This window comes from Salvelinus sp. IW2-2015, linkage group LG4q.1:29 (genome assembly GCF_002910315.2).
Source record: "Salvelinus sp. IW2-2015 linkage group LG4q.1:29, ASM291031v2, whole genome shotgun sequence".
Lineage (NCBI taxonomy): Eukaryota > Metazoa > Chordata > Actinopteri > Salmoniformes > Salmonidae > Salvelinus > Salvelinus sp. IW2-2015.
In genome coordinates, this window is record NC_036842.1 from 1,785,474 (window position 1) to 1,802,669 (window position 17,196).

At 41.8% G+C, this 17,196-nt stretch overlaps 1 protein-coding gene across 1 annotated transcript in view; it reads left to right on the plus strand.

Moving 5' to 3' along the window:
* ctif (CBP80/20-dependent translation initiation factor) overlaps window positions 1-17,196 on the plus strand; it is a 128,761-nt gene that overhangs the window by 68,489 nt on the left and 43,076 nt on the right. The gene's annotated exons all lie outside the window — the stretch shown is intronic.

The following is a 17,196-nucleotide window of genomic DNA, read 5'->3' on the forward strand; positions in this document are numbered from 1 at the left end:
CCTTGAGGGCCTGATTGGTGTCACAGTTCTACCCCAGCTAACACACCTGACTCCAATAATCACCTAATCATGATCTTCAGTTTAGAATGTAATTTGATTAACTTTTTATGGGCAGGTAGCGTCCCACCTGGCCAACATCCGGTGAAATTGCAGAGCGCGAAATTCAAACGACAGTATTATAAATATTTAACTTTCATAAAATCACAAGTGTAAAATAAAGCTTAACTTCTTGTTAATCCAGCCAATGTGTCAGATTTCAAAAAGGCTTTACGGCGAAAGCAAACCATGTGATTATCTGATGACAGCGCCCCGCATACAAACACATGAAAAACATATTTCAACCAGGCAGGTGCGACACGAAAGTCAGAAATAGCAATATAAAAAATGCCTTAACTTTTGATCTCCTGTTGGCACTCCAAAAGGTCCCAGTTACATCACAAATGGTCCTTTTGTGCAATAATGTCCTTCTTTATATCAATAAAAACTCTGTTTAGCTGGTGCGCTTCAGTCAATAATCCACCCAGTTTCCCTCCATCAAAATGCATACAAAATGAATCCCAAATACTACTAATAAACTTTTACAAACAAGTCAAACAACGTTTATAATCAAACCTTAGGTACCCTAATACGCAAATTTAAGACGTAGAATCGTTATTGTCTTTACCGGAGAAAAATACCAAAGAACCCCCCATGCGCTTGGAAACACTACAGCCAAATGGGAGCCGCCTAGAAAAACTACAATTTTTGGCTCATTTTTCCAAAAACCAGCCTGAAACTCTTTCGAAAGACTGTTGACATCTAGTGGAAGCCCTAGGAACTGCAATCTTGGAGGACTTGGCCTTATAATAAAAGTGATAGCCATTGAAAATTGTGGTAGGCTGAAATATATATATTTTTTAGATGGTTTGTCCTCGGGGTTTCGCCTGCCATATCAGTTCTGTTATACTCACTGACATAATTTTAACAGTTTTAGAAACTTTAGTGTTTTCTATCCAAATCTACCAATTATATGCATATCCTAGCTTCTGGGCCTGAGTAACAGGTAGTTTACTTTGGGCACGCTTTTCATCCGGATGTCAAAATACTGCCCCCTTCCCAAGAGAGGTTAATCAGCTGTGTTTGCTAGGGATGGAGAAAAGTGTGACACCAATCAGGACCTCGAGGACTGGAGTTGCCCACCCCTGCTGTAGACAGTTGTCGCAATGACATCATTAATATTCTATTGTCGTCCAACATCAAACTTGTCGTTATGAAAAGTATAAACACAAAAACGACAGGCTGCATGACATCAGCAGCCTGGTGGTCCAAAATAGCATATCTGGTGTATTTTAACACCAATAAACCGATCTGTTTAAAAATGAATTTAGTATATGTCAATCTAGCAAACCATACAACTTTCTAAACAATATTTTGGTTAATTTCTAGCTTGTTAGCTATCTAACATTACGTTAGCTGGCTAGCCAATTCAAATAATGACCATATCATATAGCTGACAACATCTTAACTTTAACTAATTTGTGTTCATTATTACAGGAAAATAAACTCACAACAAGATCATTATTTACAAGTACAGAAAATAGCTTGCAATTGTGTGAATAAAGGCAGGGCATTCTACCGGAAAATTTTTGAACTTGGACACGGTCTCGTTGGCCTAACCTTATATAAAACCTAATGGACTTTGGTGCAGGTCATGTTGTTCTTCACATTACCGTCTCTGGTAAACACACACTATATCAAATAAAATCGAAGTTTATTTGTCACATGTACAGGTTACAGAACGTGTAAACAGTACAGTAAATTGGTTACTTGCATAGTGGAGTCTTTTGTTTAGACGTAGTTAGCTAGCTAGCTAAACCATTAACCATAATCCAAACCTAACGTTACTACCTTGCATAACCATCTAGGTTCAATGTTAGCTAGCTAGCTAACAGCTAACATTAGGCTATAACTAGTAATGCAGATGGCACTGTGGTACGAATAATATTACTACACAAATGATACATGTAATGTTAGCTAGCAAGCCAGCCAGCTAATGTTAGCTAACAGTAGGCTTTAACTTGCAATAAAAACAACTTGATGACAAATTTAGAAAATGTATAATATCTGAAAATGTAGCTAGCTAGACTCTTACCTGAATACAAAGATGAACGCTACTCCCTCTCTGTCACGATGCCATGGTTGCCCTTAGTTTGAAGATGTAATCCGGAGACAGGTGTTTTATACAACAGCCTTTTTTTTGTGTTCTCTTTTCGACTCCCACCGCATATGTGTAATCAAACGTCAATCTCCTTAGCTATCATACTCTGCTTCCACTGGACATTCCACTGATTTCAAAACTGGGTCCTCCAGAAAGTGGAGAGCATTAGCAACGCATTTGTAGTATCTTTCAAAAAAGCTGCATAAGAAAGGATTACCTACACATACTGTGCAGCTCATGTTACAGTCAGAAGCGTTCTACATGGCAGACCAATCCGAACTCATCTCTCGGCATGTCCAGCCCATCCATTTTCTCAGCCAATCATGGCTAGTAGGAACATCATCTAGGACCACATCATCCAGGACCATCGTGCTTCTGGCGCCCAGGGGGAAACAGGGGAAACAAGGGGAAACAAGTCAGTGTCAGGTAAAGTAGTGCCTAGGGTTGCACGTTTTGGGGAATATTCAGAGGTGGAAACTTTCCGTGGGAATTAAGGGGAATATATGGGAATTAACGGAAATATATGCAAATTAATATTAATACGATTTAAATGTAGATGTTTTTTGCATTGGTTATATTTACCATATCATATGGAGACAGAATATTATGGCATTGTCTCCCTCAATCCGTGCAATGGCTACTGCTATAGGTTTCAGGAGTTTCAGGCTGCTTACCACTCTCCCAAAATACATCATCCAGGAGGATCCTCTTGATGGGGCTGTCCATATCGGCAGACTGTGAAATGGCCATTTCTTGGAGAGACTCCTTCCCCTCCAGGAGACTGTCAAACATGATGACAACACCACCCCAACGGGTGTTGCTGGGCAGCTTCAATGTAGTGCTCTTATTCTTCTCACTTTGCTTGGTGAGGTAGATTGCTGCTGTAATTTGATGACCCTTCACATACCTAACCATTTCCTTGGCTCTCTTGTAGAGTGTATCCATTGTTTTCTGTGCCATGATGTCCTTGAAGAGCAGATTCAATGCATGAGCAGCACAGCCAATGGGTGTGATGTCAACTGTCTGTCACCAGTGTAAATACCTTCTGTGGTCCAAGGTAATTGATGACTGCCTTCAGCTCATCTGTAATGTAGAGATCAGTGTGCCTGTTGTTCCTTGTGTCTTTGCTGTTGTAGAATACTGGTTGAGGGGTGGAGATGATGTAGTTAATTATTCCTTGCCCACGAACATTCGACCACCCATCAGAAATAATTGCAATAGTCTGCTTTCTCTATGATTTGCTTGACCTTCACTTGAACTCTGTTGAACTCTGCATCCAGAAAATGAGTATATCAAGCATGGCATTTGAAGAGATTTCTGAATGTTCTTCGCCCAGCATACACCCCTGTATGCTGGGCGAAGAACTTTCAAAAATCTCTTCCAATGCACATTGCCTGTGAGCATCAGAGGTGAACCAGTTTCATACACAGTTCGAGCAAGACATTCCTCAGCATTTCTCTGACTACATTCCTCCATTGAGTCAAAAAAACGTCTGATTCCAGGAGGACCATGAGCTGTTGCTATTGATAAGGTGTCTGATTCAACATTTTCTCATTGAATAGAAGTAGAGGGATTTTTTTCAGAGGTTGCTTGTTGTGAGCGCTGAGGGAACTTTATGCACTTGGCCAGATGATTCTGCATCTTTGTTGCATTCTTCACATATGATTTTGCACAGTATTTGCAAATGTACACATCAGATAGTGCCCGTGGCATTTTCCTGTAAAGATTAGACAAAAATTAGTAAAAAACAAATACAATTTCATGTGCAGATAAATAGTTAAGCAGTTAGATTAAACATCTCCTTTGTAAGATAAATGTTTTAATATGTAACATGTATGGAAACAGGTGAATTAACACTCTTCAGTTAGCAGGCTCAAGCAAGCTAAAACCCACATGGTAGAAAAAACTAACTAGCAGAAATTGTTAACAAGTTATAAATGATTTAAACACACTTTCCTGTAGGCTACTATTTACTAGTTAACAAAAAAATCATGTATGTCATATAAAATATATTCACCCCACCCAGTATTGTAATCATAACTTAACAGAAAGCATGTAGGCCTTGGCTCAGACAGCTCAATAGCATCTCATTCGTGTGCAAGATCTTGAGAGTCAGCTGTACATGTGATGGAAGAGTGCACTGCACATGTGATGGAAGAATGCACTGTGCATGCAAAGGGTTGCAAACAAAATATGCCACAAGACCTAGAAATTGCCTTATGTGTATCCTATTAAAAAAAAAGGTTCACTGTTATGAACTAACTTTTTTGAATTTAAGCAAAATTCCCCAAATTCCAGGGCTCAACTTCCCATGGAAAAGTTCTGGAAAAATATAGGAGCACAATGAAAAATAATGCAAGTAACAAGCCATTTTCTTTATAGTAATGGTGCTCAGTGTATTCTCCATGGCACTCGGGCTGCGGTACAGTGAAGTAAACATTGCAACAATTATAATCTGGGTGAGTTTTTTTTTTTCTAGGCGCTCTGGTGCTCCTAAATCTTAATTCCAGGTCGCACAGCAAAATATTTAGGTGCATATGCAAGTAAGAAGGTTGTACTGTAGAGGCCTGGTGTGATACATGTCCAGAATGTGAAGTTACAAATAACACCACCAGATTATTAATTAGCAGCCTATCTCTATGACTATTAGTCATTGTGGCATATCCTTCTCATTTAACATTTTAATTCCACTTTCCATTGATTTGATAATCTCCTAACGCACTTTGGCGCACACGGAGGCTCTATGACTAATTGATGACTTGTGATTGGCCGACAACAAGAAGTTACATGCGCCACTCTGCATAGGCTATTTAATCTAATTGAGCAGTGGCGACATACAGTTAACGGTTCACCCACAACTCTTTCCATTGCTGTTGTAATCTACTGTAAAGCCAAAATGTTCCCAAACTGGAAATTTAAACGATGATGGACGATCCTCCAATTCAGGTTTATCCGACCACACCACTCGCCATCATACAGAATTAGTTCCTCTATGCGCCTCAGAAAAGGATAGTTTGTAAATCCGCCAGTTAAGATTAGAATTTGGATTACAAAGTACGCATAGGCTCTAGTTGTTTTGACGGAGTAGCCTACAATGTTTGATCAGTTCAGATTTACTCAAGAGGCAATGGCATACAATGCAGCGTAGGAATGGCCTATAGGCCTAGTGTTTTTTGTTTTTATATACACTACCGTTCAAAAGTTTGGGGTCACTTAGAAATGTCCTTATTTTTGAAAGAATAACACATTTTTTGTCCATTAAAAGAACATAAAATTGATCAGAAATACTGTGTAGACATTGGTAATGGTGTAAATGACTAGTGTAGCTGGAAACGGCTGATTTTTAATGGATTATCTACATACGTGTACAGAGGCCCATTATCAACAACCATCACTCCTGTGTTCCAATGGCGCTTTGTGTTAGCTAATCCAAATTTTAAAAGGCGAATTAATCGTTAGAAAACCCTTTTGCAATTATGTTTGCACAGCTGAAAACTGTTGTCCTGATTTAAAGAAGCAATAAAACTGGCCTTCTTTAGGCTAGATACTCAACAGACGCCTCACAAGTCCTCAACTGGCAGCTTCATTAAAAAGTACCCGCAAAACACCAGTCTCAACGTCAACAGCAAAGAGGCGACTCCGGGATGCTGGCCTTCCTCTGTCCAGTGTCTTTTGCCCATCTTGGTCTTTTCTTTTTATTGGCCAGTCTGAGATATGGATTTTTCTTTGCAACTCTGCCTAGAAGGCCAGCATCCCGGAGTCACCTCTTCACTGTTGACGTTGAGACTGGTGTTTTGCGGTTACTATTTAATGAAGCTGCCAGTTGAGGACTTGTGAGGTGTCTGTTTCTCAAACTAGACGCACTAATGTACTTGTCCTCTTGCTCAGTTGTGCACCGGGGCCTCCCACTTCTCTTCCTATTCTGGTTAGGGCCAGTTTGCACTGTTCTGTGAAGGGAGCAGTACACAGCGTTGTACGCGATCTTCAGTTTCTTGGCAATTTCTCGCATGGAATAGCCTTCATTTCTCAGAACAAGAATAGACTGATGCGTTTCAGAAGAAAGTTCTTTGTTTCTGGACATTTTGAACCTGTAATCAAACCCACAAATGCTGATGCGCCAGATACTCAACTAGTCTAAAGAAAGGCAGTTTTATTGTTTCTTTAATCAACAGTTTTCAGCTGTGCTAACATAATTGCAAAAGGGTTTTCTAATGATCAATTAGCCTTTTAAAATGATCAACTTGGATTAGCTAACACAATGTGCCATTGGAACACATGAGTGATGGTTGCTGATAATGAGCCTCTGTATGCCTATGTAGAATTTCCATTTAAAAAATCTGCTGTTTACAGCTATTTACAACATTGTCTGCACTGCATTTCTGATCTATTTGATGTCATTTTAATGGACAAAGTGTTTTTCTTTCAAAAACAAGGACTTTTTTAAGTGACCACAAACGTTTGAATGGTAGTGTATATACACACAGTACCAGTCAAAAATTTGGATACACCTACTCATTCAAGATTTTTATTTTTTTAACTATTTTCTACATGGTAGGACAATAGTGAACACATCAAAACTATGAAACAACACATATGAAATCACGTAGTAACCAAAAAAGTGTTAAACAAATCAAAATATGTTTTATATTTTAGATTCTTCAAAGTAGCCACCCTTTGCCTTGATGACAGCTTTGCCCACTCTTGGCATTCTCTCAACCAGTTTATGAGGAATGCTTTTCAAACAGTCTTGAGGGGGTTCCCACATGCTGAGCACTTATTGGCTGCTTTTACTTCACTCTGCGGTCCAACTCATCCCAAACCATCTCAATTAGGTTGAGGTCAGGTGATTGTGGAGACCAGGGCACCTGATGCAGCACTCAATCACTCTCCTTCTTGGTCAAATACCCCTTACACAGCCTGGAGGTGTGTTTTGCGTCATTGTCCTTGTCCATGATAGTCCAACTAAGCGCAAACCAAATAGGATGGGGCATCGCTCCAGAATGATGTGGTAGCCATGCTTGTTAAGTGTGCCTTGAATTCTAAATAAATCACTGACCATGTCACCGGTAAAGCACCATCACACCACCTTCATGGTTTCTGGTGGGAACCACACGTGCAGAGATAATCTGTTCACATTTGGACTCATCAGACCAAAGGACAGATTTCCACTGGTCTAATGTCCATTGCTCCTGTTTCTTCTTCCTGTAAACCATGCGTGCGATCATTTCTAAGCAAAATGTGGGATTTATCCATTTGTACTTATACTTGAATGTGCGTAAATGTAAGCACACCTCTGACCCTGCGTACACACAGCACCTTGTGGTAGAAAAGTCAAACTGCTAATGAAATACTGGACCAAATCATAAACTATGAAGAAAAGGATCATACATGTATAGTTTATTCATGTATTTCTTTTATAGACACTTAAGCTACTAATAGTTTTCTCAGGGTGCTATCGAATTCATAAACATGAAACCATTTAAGCCTAATTGAATAATAATGTAAATTAAAGAGTGGAATATACGGAGGCAATTTAGTTAAACCAGTTAAATGATAAAAAAGGCAACACGGAGGCATCGTGACTTGTCGAAAATGGCAAATCTTGCATTGCTGGAGGAGCTTGTTTTGCTTCCACTTCGGTGATCAAAAGTTATATTTCTGCGTCCAAAAAGTTTTTTTCTTTGTCTTCTTTGATTACTCCATGTTGGCGGACAGAAATTAGCGACATTTCTTGCAGCTTTAAAGGGAAGGTTTGTGACCATAAATGGTCATTTAGGGCGCTTTTTTTAATGTAAATGAAACTTCACTAACAGTGGATTAGAACGTGTCTGATTTATCAAGGCAAAAATACTTACAGGTGTGTGTAAATCAAGTGTACGAGCAATTGATAAATACAAACTTTTTTTTACTTGTGAAAATTCTAAATGTTCTTCGTACGAGTTAATTTTAGAAGCTTTTCTATGCGACATTGACAATGAGGGCCCAGGTGACTACCTCATGAAGCTGGTTGAGAGAATGCCATGTGTGCAAAGCTGTCAAGGCAAAGGGTGGCTGTTTTGAAGAATCTCATATATTTTGATTTGTTTAACACTTTTTTGGTTACTTCATGATTCCATATGTGTAATTTCATAGTTTTGATGTCTTCACTATTATTCTTCAGTGTAGAAAATAGTACAAATTAAGAAAAACGCTTGAATTAGTAGGTGTGTCCAAACTTTTGACGTGTGTGGTGTGTGCGAGCGAGAACGGTTCGGTACAAATACGTGTACCGTTACACCCCTGAATAGATCATTGGCTCCATGTCATTTTCTGCTGATCAATTATGCATGGTTCTATGCTTTCGTTCTTTTAACTAGACCAGCCTAGAACAAAATAGGTCTCTGCTGAGTTTTTTTTTTCCATGGCTGGGTCTTTGACCATGGCTGGTAAAATAAGGGTTAAATAAAAATGAGTACATTTGTGGGAGAGTGGGAGAGAGAAGTATCTGCTCGTCCTAGTAGAGAAGGGAAGGAGTGAGGATTAGTATCCTGATTAGTATTGTACTGTAGTAAGGTAGAAGTCGAGGAGAAAACCATGAGGGAGATTGTGATGTCTGCTCTGCTTAGTATTGTTTAGTAGGTAGGGAGTAGTAGAAAGCAATGTGGGAGATCTGACGTTTGCTTGTCCTATTAAAAAGAGAAGTAAGGAGAAGCATCCTGAATAATAAGTGTATTATAGGTAGGAGATGTGAGAAGTTGGCTCATATTAGTATTGTATTAGCTAAGTAGGAGAACCATGAGGGAGATGTGTGGAGTCTGTTCCTGTTAGATTGAGGATGTGTTGTATAGTAAGTGTATAGTATGAATTTAAGTAGGAAGAGAAAACCACGAGGGAGATATGTGGAGTCTGCTATTATTAGGTTGAGATAGCGTTGATCTCATTCAGGTTGAGTGGTACTATATTCTAACTCGGGTCTTCCACCTGTTCTTGCCCAGGGACCCCCGCCAAGGCAAACCCGGCAACCCAGGGACGTCCATATGTTTTTTTTTAAATGTCTCACTTGTCTTATCATCAGGTGAAGGATAATCGCAAGAAGTAAACTACAATTTAAAATGAATAGATTTGGAAGATACACTACATGACCAAAAGTATGTGGATATCTGCTCGTCCAGCGTCTCATTCCAATATCATGGGTATTAATATGGTCCCACCTTTGTTGCCGTAACAGCCTCCACTTTTCTGGGAAGGCTTTCCTCTACATGTTGGAATATTTCTGCTGGAACTTGCTTCCATTCAGCCACAAGAGCATTAGCGAGTGCGGGCACTGATGTTGGTCGATTAGGCCTGGCTCGCAGTTGGCGTTCCAATTCGTCCCAAAGGTGTTCGATGGGGTTGAGGTCAGGGCTCTGTGCAGGCCAGTCAAGTTCTTCCACACCGATCTCAACAAACCATTTCTGTATTGACTTTGCTTTGTGCACAAGGGCATTGTCATGCTGAAACAGGAAAGGGTCTTCCCCAAACTGTTGCCACAAAGTTGGAAGCACAGAATCATCTAGAATGTCATTGTATGCTGTAACGTTAAGATTTCCCTTCACCCGAACTAAGGGGCCTAGCCCGTACCATGAAAAATATCCCCAGACCATTATTCCTCCTCCACCAAACTTTACAGTGGCAGATGGTAAAGCGTGATTCATCACTCCAGAGAACGCATTTACACCACTCCAGCTGACACTTGGCATTGCGCATGGTGATCTTTGGCTTGTGTGCAGCTGCTCGGCTAATAGCAGCTGTTTAGCTGGTTAAACAAAGGTATTTGTATTTATTATGGTTCCCCATTAGCTGCTGCCAAAGCAGCAGCTACTCTTCATGGGGTCCAGCGAAATTAAGGCAGTTTATACAATTTTAAAACGTTACAATACATTCACAGATTTCACAGCACACTGTGTGCCCTCAGGCCCCTACTCCACCACTACCACATATCTACAGTACTAAATCCGTGTGTGTGTGCGCGCGCATGGCATAGCCATGTGTTGGAAAAAATGAATGTCCAAGCCAAGAAAGCTTGCCTCGTCTGTTGTCCCCTTTAGCTCAGTTGGTAGACCATGGCAGTTGCAACGCCAGGATAATGGTTTTGATTCCCGGGACCACCCATATGTTAAAAAAAAAAATGTATGCAAGCATGACTGAAAGTCGCTTTGGATAAAAGCGTCTGGTGAATGGCCTAAGTTACTGGTACTCGGGTGCTTTTTCAAAGCCTATGTCAGATTCACCAGTGAGTGTAATTATCTCCAATAAGTGTAATTTGCTTGAGAGAGAAATAAAGTTGACATTAGGAAGAAGATATTCTCATCTTTTCTGCTGTAGGTATGTAATTACAAATCTGTTCGTTCTTTTGTTGCTAGCGATATTCATAAAAACATTGAAATAAAAAAATAAAAATCCCACTTTTGATCCCCTCCAGTACCCTGGTCTAACTCTAACAAGTCTCTACGGGGATGGTGTGGAGTCATGTAGAGGACATGGCAGTGAGAGATATCTGGTGTGATGGCGTGGAGGTAGGGAAGGCCGACAGACACTGAAGCAGACACTGAAATGACCCCCTACCTCCCTGAGAGAGGGGACCAGGGAGGGCAAGCAGAGAGGCTGATGGGTAGACAAGACACCCCCACCCCCCCCCCACAAACAGCCAGCTAGAGTGCAAGACGGGGTCACAGGCATCTTCTTACAACACTTCACTATGCCCATCCTTATCCACCCGAGGTTCAAACTACATAATTTCCAGGCCCGCCTCCCTTAAGAGAGTGCCACCCAGATAGCAGAGAGTGCTTTCTCCTCTCCTTCACCTTGACTCCTGTCTCCTGCACTCTTCTGTCTCCGCATGCTTAGTGCCTCATGGTGCACAGAGAACCATGTACACACACAACCACAAAGTGCAAATATACATAGCATAGTCAACATCCAGGTACCTGTTGGCCTATTGTTACTATATTACGTATTCAAAGTTTACTTTTATTCATAGTGTTTTGTAAATGCTGCTGCATTTCAGCCCAATTAATTTTCAACACAATTATTTAGCATTTTATTTTATCTCCTGCTAGATAGATAATTACTTTTCAGACAGCCATTAACTACACATCAAAGTGATGCTGTTTTATTCCGATTGGGATAACATATTCAAGGTCTATTGTGAAAAGTAAGGTATAAAATGTTTTTATATATATATGTCATGGTGGGAGACAAAAATGCCAGGTTAAACCGTTCTTTTTTTTTATCCCTCAATTTTAATCTTTTATTCCCTCAATTTTATTATCCTCGGAATCGGCAAGATTTTCTATTCGTTGCTTCTTCTGCACCCCAAAGGCCTTCCCCAGAAATGTGTGTGTGTGTGTGTGTGGACGTGTTTAACTATACTTGTGGGGACCAGTAAATTAACAAAAATGTGACCAACTGGGGACATTGTGTTTGTCCCCACAAGGTCAAATACTATTTCTAGGGGGTTAAGGGTAGAATTGGGGTTAGGGAAAATAGGATTGGATGTTAGCCAACATTCAGGCTAGGATAGGTAGCTAGCTAGCTAGAGTATGCCCGGAATTCTTGCCTTGTGTACGGATGAGAACATTTCATTGCACGTGTTAACACCGAAGCCTCCTGGAAATTATAAATAATAAATTAGCATTCCTTTCCTTTCTGCCGCTGAGTCACATACACAATTGTAAACCAATCATAAACGCATTCAGGCGCTTGGGCCGGTGCCATGATTTACTGGACGTGAGCTATGGCCTTAATCTTGTTCCCAAACAATGTTGTGCTCAATAGCCTGGGGACGAGGTTAGCTATAGCCCTGTGCATGTGGGGTAAAACTATGGGTCATGGGGAAGAGGCGCACAAAATGGACTGTCCATGTGGCATGAATCAGAGTATAGGCCTACTTATATTTAACAAGAATGCATGACAAACAAAGCAAACTAGACGAAATGAGGAAGTAGTCTACATAAGAAGTCCTAGCAATTGAGAGCTGAGACCATGGTCGACATTCAGTAGCGCTTTGATCGATCTGCGCGGCAGATCCGAGGGAACAAATAAATACATTGAGGAAATGAATGAATACATTGAGGGAACTAATTTGAGGGAGGGAAGTTGGGAACAAATAACAAACTATGGGAATAAATAAGCCTGGCTGTTTTCTTTCTCTCCACCATGACATCTATGGGGCACCATAGATATAGCCAGACTATTTTTTTTTTTTTTTAAGGTAAGGACTTTTGTTCAGGAAAATGTCTGTATAAGCTGACTTGGTTGATCTCCTATTATGAATTTGAAAAGCGTTACTAAACATAAATGTCTGAGTTCAGACCGGCTTTTGTGGGAAAGTTGAAACCAACCCTGCAGCAGCACCTGCACTTCTCTTTTCTACCGTTCTGAATGGCTAGCATTTCATTTCCTAAAATGTTTTACTTTTGGACACACAGGCAGCCTTCTTTTTCTTCACATTGTGAATCCCTTTATTCAACCCTCCCATACTCATTATGCATGCACAATGTTGTCCATTAATCCAACACTGCTCTCACCTCAACTCGCTGCTTTCTGTCTTTTTATTAAATCCTTACATGAATATTGCACTATGTTCTGTTTCTCTCCTCTGCTCCTGATCATTCTACTGAAATCTGGAACACTTTACTTCTCCTTAGTTTTCTGCCCCCGAAATTCTATAGATTTAAGTCAGGAGGACTGAGACTAGACCACTCAAACACTCAACACCTCTTGGAAAGCCGTTTAGGTGTGTCTTTGTCTTTTACAAGTTGGGCTATTGTTCCACTGAAAAATAAAACTCGGGTGTTAGACTGTGCTGTTTCTCTCTCTCCTCTCCTGAGTATTCTACCATGAAACACACAGGAGCTCGGGTGAGGCTTCTAGGCATCTGCCCCCAAGATGTTTCAGTGTTGGGGGAGGGGTGGGGGTCGGGGATAGGGCCGAGGTTAACACTCATAAAGACCTAGAATGCCACGGTCGGAACCTGGGGCCCTCGACTCGGAACATCTTTATTTTGAGCCTGTCAGGCCGACTCCCAGCCTCTCCTCCATTGGTCTGGCCGTGGCTACGTTTACCCTCGAAGGCTCGCACTAAGGCTTCGGGGGAAAATGTTGATATTATTCCGGGTGGTGGGGGTCCTGTTTTTATGAGCTGGGAGGGCTGCATGCAAGAGGCTACCGAGGTTAAGTTTTGTTGGCTGTGAGCAGGAAGGGGGGAGGGGCGTGGTTGCATTTAAAAGGGGAAATTATGTGAGGTTCCCTCCTCACTATGTAAAGCGCTATAAGCGTCTGGACAAAACGTTGTGTAAATTCAGTCAGTTATGATCCTTACAGGGGGTTTTCTGGATAAAACAGAGGCTTAGATGGTGGGGCGTAGCAGGGGATGCGGTCGACCCTGTTTGAGAGGCTGAAACATTTTAATGGCCCCCGTCTTGGCGGTGGCAAGTAATTATTCAATTTTTAAGCCAATTTCGTGCAATTCCACAAATGTCTTGAAGAAAGCTGATTTTTTTTTTTCTCTTCAGTTTAAAGAACATTTCCTGCAATTCTACACATTTTGCCATGCAGCTGAGAGAAAATGTTGCAGTTTAAAGCTCATTTCCTGCAATTCCATGCATTTTGCCATGGCAAATGCTGTGTTCTTTTGCGCAAACATAATAACAAATTCATTGTTTTTGGAATTTTCAATTCTCCCAGTCTAACCAGGTTTCCATCCAACCTTTTTTATGCAAGTAAAGTACATGTCCGATAAAGAAATGTCACGACAGGCCTGATGAAAACATGCGAGAAATGGCAGTTGAATCACCTTTTATTGATATAATGACCATTATATCGAAGTCAACTTTGAGTCGCGTGATGATATATCGTGTAGTCCACCTACTACGACTCGGGAAAGCATGCCGTTTATTAGGCTACAGATTAAATAAATTAGGATGAACTTTACAGGGTGGTGAAAGTGCACGGTGATGAGCTTGATGCTCCTTTCCCCAAAAATATCGATGGTCTTATTCTGGTGACGTGATGATCGATGCTTGGCTGCTGTTTGACAAATAATTATAATGTCATCATGTAGGCTATACACGCAGTGTATCTGTGAGCTGTTGGCTAGAGCGAACGTGCCAAGACCAGAGTGGGCACATTCGCTATAACCTATAACACTTAATTTTTTGGACAAAACCATCAGTAAAGATAAATGCCATGGAAGCCCATTTCATTTAACTGCAAAAGTCATTTTTATGTGCACTACGTCATCACGCACAGCCTTTTTATCCCCAACAAGTAAATTTGATGAAAACACATCTGGTGGGAAGATGCACATCTATTTATACGGATTTCAGAATATTCGCATGAAAATCTCACCAATTGGATGGAAACCTAGGTTTGATTTGAGTGATTTCTCAAATATGATATTATTTCAAACTATATAGGTCCATTATCTTTTCGACATACTTTATATCCTTTAAGTCAACACTAAAAGCCTTTTTCCATCCTGCAAATGTATAATTTAGAAAATGATACTGTTTGGATTTAAGCGACCAGAAAAAGCGCTTAAGGATTTCAATGGCAGGAAAATCCCTGCATTATTAAGTTGGGGGTAAAGTGAGGTCTGTATGTCTGCTGCAATTTGTGTGTTTGTCTCTCTGCTCTTCTGTCTGAGGCAGCCAGGCGTGATGCTCAGGGAACTTGTCCCAGGGAACATCTGACAGCAGATCAGTGTGACAGACAGTCATTGCTTTAGGCTCTTCTTCTAAACCCGGACCCACCACATCCCCCAACTAGTCTTTGACTCAATTTACTGCTCTATATCTGAGTTGTAATGCAGTGTGGAGATTCAGTGATTGTCTGTTTGACATATTGCAAAACAATGTGAGTGACTCTGTCATTGTGCGTGTTAACCTGTAGGACATCTATTTGTGGAAACATCTGTATGTTTGGACTGTGGTGGTGTTTTTTGTTGTGTTTTGTTGCTTGCGTGTCTCTATATAGTTTGATATAAACACGGTGGGGAGGGAGGAATCATTCTGTGCTGCTGGTCCCCGGGGGTTCAGGAAGCTAGCTACTGTTGCACACGGGGCACCGTGACTCTCCTGTTCCCCCGTGACCCCCTTTCGTATCTACTGTCACATATCCGTTTAATAACCACCACACACACACACAATACAATCACACACACACAGCCCTCCCCTCCTCTATGCTAGGCTAGGCTAACATACTGTAGCTCAGGGTGATAGTACTGCATGCGCCCTAGCCCCATAACACTATAAATAGCCCAGTGAAATATAACATGGGAAAGGAACAGAGAGCTGAGCACTGAACACCTATAGTCTTCTAATTAAAAGCTGTGGAGCCAGTGAGCCAGCCGTGTAGGATCCAGCTCTTGTAGAGAATGTAATGTAGGTCACAGGGGTTTGGCAGGCAGTGGCACTGCAGTACTGAGAAACACTGTCTGGCTGGTTGGCCGACTGACTGGGTGGCTATATATCACTGCAGCACTGGAAACAGGCTGGCTAGCTGACTGCCTGTGGCTGGCTGTCTGGCTATATGTCACTGCAGCACATGGAACTAGCTGGCTCTGGCTCTCTGGCTTGCCTTATCATGGAAACCGGCTACTGACTGGCTGGCTCTGACTGGCCTGCTCTGGCTGGCTGGCTGGCTGGCTGACTGGCTGACTGGCTATATAGCATTGCTGTAGCTGGCCCTGTTTGGCTGGCTGGCTAACTTATTACAAATCACTGCAGCGCTGGAAGCACAAAATACAGCCTGGCTGACTGAATGGCTGGCTTGCTGGCTGGTTACATAGCTCTGCTCTGCGTGGCCTGGGTCTATGCCTGCCTGGCTGGCCAATCTTTAAAGAGAGAGAATTGATGAATGGTGGCGCTATTGGATTTTATGAGTGTTGGCCTGCTTCGTGTTTTCCATACCTCTGTAGAGTGGGTGTGGTGTTGAATTTGAACACAAGCAGTGGAAAAAAATCTGCTGGAAATATCTCGGGATAGTGTTGTTTAGGATGTGATGGGGCTTTTGTTGAAGGGTTAGAATGTTGGTTGAGGACAGTTTTCATAGGGGATTGCTTGCTTTGGGTTCTTGTGTTCTTATGACGGTTTGATAGGAAAGAGGATACCGATTCAGTTGCGGAGCTGAATGCATTCACACGAAATGTGTCTAAATCAGAGAGATGGAGGGCTTCCTTGATCGACGTCTACGTTGTTGGCGCCAGGGGGAGCAGTTGTTCATGGGAGTTAACTAAGGGCAGAACGGCAGTTATTTTTTTTTTCACACCTTTTTTTCCACCTTGAACCAGCGACCTTTTGGTTACTGGCCCAACGCTCTTAAACGCTAGGCTGCCTGACCCTTATAGTTGAAAGGAAGGCATGTTCATAAAGTCACTTTAAAAAAAAACGAACACCTCATTGTAATCCGATTTTAGTCGAGGGTCGTTACCTGAAAGAATATTAGTTGTTATACCCCCTCCTTACACAGACACGGCCTGTAAGCTCCTGTTGATCTGAAGCTAAGGGCGACAGCAGAACAAAAGTGCTTAATCCTGTTGCATCAGTCAGCTCCTTGCGAAGCAGAGACCCACACCACATGGGGAAGCACCTATTATTTATAAGAACTCACATGCCTTATGGTAGCAGGCGGCCATAGCTGTTAGCTGAAGACAGATCTGTGGTGTTTTAGTATTTGACTGAAAGAAGTAGACCGGCTCTGGTAGATGAGCTATGTCTGTGCCAGGGGAGACAGTGTGTTAGACGGTAGAGACATAGTGGGACTGTGTTACAATAGATGATCAAGAGAGAGCAGGCAGACCGAGAGGGAGTGACTGAGTCGCAGCTGAACAGATGGACATGGAGTCGACCGTGGCCCTGTGATAGGGTGCCTGAGGTCGCTGGCTTGGTTCAGGCTGGCCAGACAGAGTAGCCTGGGCGTCACCGCGTCACGCTGTGCCACGTGGTTAACAGAACCCTTACCCGCTTGCTCCTCTCGTTA